The 6,356-nt window shown below is 35.1% G+C and overlaps 1 non-coding gene across 1 annotated transcript; it reads right to left on the bottom strand.

The window, feature by feature from the left end:
- Window positions 1–669: 669 nt before the first annotated feature.
- Window positions 670–742, bottom strand: TRNAK-CUU (transfer RNA lysine (anticodon CUU)). The gene has a single exon. It is a non-coding gene; the product is annotated as a tRNA-Lys (tRNA).
- Between the last annotated feature and the right edge of the window lie 5,614 nt (window positions 743–6,356).

Genomic DNA, 6,356 nt, shown 5'->3' with positions numbered 1-6,356 from the left:
AGGTCTATGGTCCATTTTGTATTAGTTTTGTATGTGATATAAGATAGGCATCCAACTTTATTCACTTACATGTATCAATATGTAAGTGTTGTATCAACACTATCTGTTGAAGACGATTTACTCCTACATTGAATTATCTTGGCACCTATGTCCAAAATTAATTCACCATAAAGGTAAGGGTTTATTTACTTCCAATTCTATTTCATCCATTTATATATCTATCCTTATTCTAACACACACTGTTTGTATTACTGTAGCTTTGTAGTGAGTTTGTAAATCAGGAAGTAAGAGTACTCCAATTTTGTCCTCCCTTTTCAAGAAGTGTTTTAGGGGGAGCAAAGATGGGTCCCTTTAATTTTAAGATCAGCTTCCCAATTACTGAAAAAAAATGCAGCTGGGATTCCGATAGGGATGGCTTGCATTGAATTTGTACATGGGTTTGTGGAGTATGGCCATCTTAGCAGTATTAAATATACTGATTCAGAGATTAATGTTTTTCTATTTATTTTAGTTTTCTTTCATTACTTTACTTTCAACAGTGCTTTAGAGTATCCAGTGTATGTCTTGAACTTTCTTTGTTAAATTGATATCTAATTATTTTTTTATGCTAATATAAATAGAATTCTTTTCAAGGTTTTACTTTTGCATTGTTCATTTCTAAAGAGTATTCACCCAATGTGGGGCTCGAACCCACGACCCTGAGATTAAGAGTCTCATGCTCTACCAACTGAGCTAGCCAGGCAATCCCTGCATTGTTCATTTCTAGTATATTGATATACAATTGACTTTTGTATGCTGACTTATATCCTGCACCTTTCTGAATTCATTTATTAGTTTTAATTGTAATTTTGTGGATGCCTTAGGCTTTTCTGTATACAAGATCAATTCATCTAGAAATGGAGATAGATTTACTTCTTCTTTCCACTCTGAATGGCTTTTAGCTTTCTTTTTTTCCCTTTACCCTGGATGGAACTTCCAAGACAATATTGAATAGAAGTGGTAATAACAAACACCTTTATTTTCTGCATGAACTTAGGTCAAAGTTTTAGTCTTTTTTCCTTCCGATGATGTTAGCTGTGTATTTTTCATAGACTTTGTTAAGTTGAGGAAGTTCCCTTCTAACCCTAGTTAGTTGAATTTTTTTTTTATCATAAAAGGGTTTGGGTCCTGTTAAATGGTTTTCATCTATTGAGATGATTGTGCTGTTCTTATTCTTTATTCTGGTGCAATAGAATCAGCTGCAAATGTTATTGAAGATTCCCTGTACATAGCCACTTTTCTCTTGCTGCTTTCAAGAATCTCTCTTTGCCTTTGTCTTTCAATGTTTTCACCATGGCATCTGGGATCTGGATCTTAGTAGGAATTTTTTGAACTTCTTAGACATGTATTTAAATATTTTTCATCAGAGCTGAAGATTGGAAGTTTTCAGTCATTATTTCTTTGGATATTTTTTCTGTTCCCTTTCACTCTCCTCTCTTTTTGAAACTCCCATTATACTTATGTTGATATGCTTAATTGTCTCTTATATTTTTCTGAGGCACTGTTCACTTATTGTCTATTCCTTTGTCTCTCTGCTCTTTGGGTGGTTAAATTTCTATTGCGTTATATTTCAGTTTGCTGATTCTTTCTTCTGCCAGTTCAGATTTCCTCTTGCTCAGTTCTAGTAAATTTTTTTAAAAATTTCATTTATTGTGCTTTTTAGCTGCAGAATTTCTATTCAGTTTTCATTATAGCTTCTGTCTATTGATATTCTCTACTCAATAAGACACTATTTTCATCCTTTCCTTTAATTCTCCAGACATGGTTTCCTTTAACTCTTTGAACATGCTTGAAATAGCTGATTTAAATTTTATGTCTAATGTAACTCACGTCTGGGCTTCCTCAGGTACAGTTTGCATTAAACTGCTTTTTTCTTGTTTGTAAGCCATACTTTTTTGATATTTTGAATATCTCCTAATTATTGCTGAAAACCTTCATATTTTATTTATATATTTTTTAACATCTTTATTGGAGTATAATTGCTTTACAATAGTGTGTTAGTTTCTGCTGTATAACAAAGTGAATCATCTATATATACATATATACTCATATCTCCTCCCACTTGCATCTCCCTCCCACCCTCCCTAACCCACCCCTCTAGGTGGACACAAAGCACCAAGCTGATCTCCCTGTGCTATGCTGCTGCTTCCCACTATCTATTTTACATTTGGTAGTGTATATATGTCCATGCCACTCTCTCACTTCATCCTAGCTTGCACTTCCCCCTCTCTGTGTCTTCAAGTCCGTTCTCTATGTCTATGTCTTTATTCCTGTCCTGCCCCTAGGTTCATCAGAACCTTTCTTTTTTTTTAGATTCCATATATATGTGTTAGCATACAGTATTTGTTTTTCTCATTCTGACTTACTTCACTCTGTATGAAAGTCTCTAGGTCCATCCACCTCATTACATATAACTCAATTTCATTTCTTTTTAGGGCTGAGTAATATTCCATTGTATATATGTGCCACATCTTCTTTATCCATTCATTTGTCGATGGACACTTAGGTTGCTTCCATGTCCTGGCTATTGTAAATAGAGTTGCAATGAACGTTGTGGTGCATGACTCTTTTTGAATTATGGTTTTCTCAGAGTATATGCCCATTAGTGGGATTGCTGTGTTGTATGGTAATTCTATTTTTAGTTTTTTAAGGAACAACCATACTGTTCTCCATAGTGGCTATATCAGTTTACATTCCCACCAACAGTGCAAGAGGGTTCCCTTTTTTCCACACCCTCTCCAACATTTATTGTTTATAAATTTTTGATGATGGCCATTCTGAACAGTGTGAGGTGATACCTCATTGTAGTTTTGATTTAATTTCTCAAATGATTAGTGATGTTGAGCCTCCTTTCATGTGTTTGTTAGCAATCTGTATATCTTCTTTGGAGAAATGTCTATTTAGGTCTTCTGCCCAGTTTTGGATTGGGTTGGTTTGTTAAATCTTCACATTTTAAATAATATACTATAGCACTCTGGAATTAAGGCTCTCCTCCTTCTAGTTCATTGTTGCTTTTGTTCCTATTTATTAGTGACTTTTCTGAATAAGATCATCTGCTTTTCCAGCATCCAGTCTGGGAGATATAAGACAAGAAGAAAGACGAAGGAATTCACCATCATGTTGTCCTGAGAACCCTAACTATTCTGCCTTCCTCTCTCCACCTTTCTGTGTCTTCATGTTTGTCATATAGATAATATCCAGGAATATTTCTGTTGTACTTAAGGAGAGTAATAGAGAAATGTACATCTACCCAGAAGTGAAAACCCCAATGTTGTTCACTTTTAAAATCTAGTTTAGATATGGAGAATTTACTATTAATTCAGTGATGGTTTTTAAGGGAAATGTGAGCTTACAACTATCATGTGATTGAAAGGAAATAAGGATCTCTTTTTTTTATAGATCTTTGAAATACCTATTCCAGTGCTTACTCAAGTGAGATCTCATCTCCAATATATTGGTGATTTTAAATTTATCAACTCTTAAATAATCAAACTTTCTACAGTGTCTCATAAATGAGAAAAATTATAAAATTTTTAGCATTTTAAGTTTGTTAGTAGGGAATTAGAGATTCTCTTTGTATTAGTCTGCTCAAGCTACCATAATGTAATAACACAGACTTGGTGGCTTAAACAATAGAAATGTATCTTCTCATCAGTCTGGAGGCTAGAAAGTCCAAGGTCAAAGTGTTGGCTGATTCATTTCCTCGTGAGCTCTCTCATGGCTTGTAGGTGGTTACCTTCTTTTCAGATACTCACTCCTCAACAGATGGCCTTTCTTCAGTGTGTACACATGGAGAGAGCGACAGAGAGAAAGAGGCTCTCTACCCTCAGGACCTCATTTAATCTTAATTACTTCCTAAAGACCTTATCTGTAAATATAGTCACATTGGCACACTGGGGATTAGAGCTTCAATCTATGAATTTTTGGGGGGGACACAGTTTCATTCACAGCACTCTTCTATTCATTTTTGTTCCCAGCACCAAAGCAGACCTGGTATATATTATTCACAATAAAATGTGCTTTCTAGGTGAATGTGTGAATATATGAATGGATGTTGAAAGAATGGATGGATGCAATCATGAATGTATCAGTCACTAGAAGGGCTACTATTTTGTAACTTAATTTAATTTAATTTTTTTATACAGCAAGTTCTTATTAGTTACCCATTTTATACGTAATAGTGTATATATGTCAATCAAAATCTCCCAATTCATCACACCCCCACGACCTCCACCATATTCCCCCCTTGGTGTCCATGTGCTGTTCTGTACATCTGTGTCTCAATTTCTGCCCTGAAAAATGGCTCATCTGTATAATTTTCCTAGGTTTCACATATATGTGTTAATATACAATATTTGTTTTTCTTTTTCTGACATACTTCACTCTGTATGACAGCCTCTAGATCCATCCACGTCTCAGTTTCGTCCCTTTTCATGGCTGAGTAATATTCCATTGTGTATATGTACCACTTCTTCTTTAACCATTCATCTTTTGATGGGCATTTAGGTTGCTTCCATGTACTGACCATTATAAATAGTGCTGCAGTGAATATTGGGGTACATGTGTCCTTTGAATTATGGTTTTCTCTGGGTATATGCCCAGTAGTGGGATTGCTGGGTCATATGGTAATTCTATTTTTAGTTTTTTAAGAAACCTCCTTACTCTTCTCCATAGTGGCTGTATCAGTATACATTCCTACCAACAGTGCGAGAGGGTTCCGTTTTCTCCACACACTCTCCAGCATTTGTTGTTTGTAGATTTTCTGATGATGCCCATTCTAACTGGTGTGAGGTGATACCTCATTGTCGTTTGGTTTGCATTTCTCTAACAATTAGTTATGTTGAGCAGATTTTCATGTGCTTCTTGGCCATCTGTATGTCTTCTTTGGAGAAATGGCTATTTAGGTCTTCTGACCATTCTTGGATTGTTTTTGCTTTTTTAAAATATTGAGCTGCATGAGCTGTTTATATATTTTGGAGATTAATCCTTTGCCCATTGATTCATTTCCAAATATCTTCTCCCATTCTGAGAGTTGTCATTTCGTCTTGTTTGTAGTTTCCTTTGCTTTGCAAAAGCTTTGAAGTTTCATTAGGTCCCATTAGTTTATTTTTTATTTCCATTGCTCTAGGAGGTGGATGAAAAAAGATCTTGCTGTGATTTATGTCTTCCTATGTTTTCCTCTAAGAGTTTTATAGTGTCCAGTCTTACATTTAGGGCTCTAATCCATTTTGAGATTATTTTTGTGTATGGTGCTAGGGAGTGTTCTAATTTCTTTGTTTTACATGTAGCTGTCTGGTTTTCCCAGCACCATTTATTAAAGAGACTGTCTTTTCTCCATTGTTTACCCTTGGTTCCTTTGTCATAGATTAGTTAACCATAGGTGCGTGGGTTTATCTCTGGGCTTTCTATCCTTTTCCATTGATCTGTATTTCTGTTTTTGTGCCACAACCATATTGCTTGATTACTGTAGCTTTGCAATAAAGTCTGAAGTCAGGGAGTCTGATTCTTCCAGCTCCGCTTTTCTACCTCAAGACCTCTTTGGCTATTCGGGGTCTATTGTGTTTCCATACAAATTGTGAATTTTGTTTGTTCTAGTTCTGTGAAAAATGCCATTGGTAGTTTCAGAGGGATTGCATCGAATCTGTAGATTTGGGTGGTATAGTCATTTTTACAATATTGATTCTTCCAATCCAAGAACATGGTATATCTCTCCATCTGTTTGTATCATCTTTAATTTCTTTGATCAATGTCTTATAGTTTTCTGCATAGAGGTCTTTTGTCTCCCTAGGTAGGTTTATTCCTAGGTATTTTATTCTTTTTTTTTTTTTTTTTTTTTGCAATGGTAAATGGCAGTGTTTCCTTAATTTGATTTTCAGATTTTTCATCGTTAGTGTATAAGGATGCAAGAGATTTCTGTGCATTAATTTTGTATCCCACTACTCCACCAAATTCATCAATTACTTATAGTAGTTTTCTGGTAGCATCTTTAGGATTCTTTATGAATAGTATCACTTCATCTACAAACAGTGACAGCTTTACTTCTTCTTTTCCAATTTGGATTCCTTTTATTTCTTTTTCTTCTCTGATTGCTGTGGCTAAAACTTCCAAAGCTATGTTGAATAATAGTGGTGAGAGTGGACATCCTTGTCTTGTTCCTGATCTTAGAGGAAATGCTTTCAGGTTTTCACCACTGGGAATGATGTTTGCTGTGGGTTTGTCATATATGGCCTTTATTATGTTGAGGTAGTCTCCCTCTATGCCCAATTTCTGGAGAGTTTTTAACATAAATGGGTGTTGAATTTTGTCAAAAGCTTTTT

Source organism: Delphinus delphis, chromosome 2, assembly GCF_949987515.2.
Source record: "Delphinus delphis chromosome 2, mDelDel1.2, whole genome shotgun sequence".
In the NCBI taxonomy this organism is placed as follows: domain Eukaryota; kingdom Metazoa; phylum Chordata; class Mammalia; order Artiodactyla; family Delphinidae; genus Delphinus; species Delphinus delphis.
Note: the sequence above shows the minus strand (reverse complement) of the source record. Positions and strands in the feature narration are given on the sequence as shown.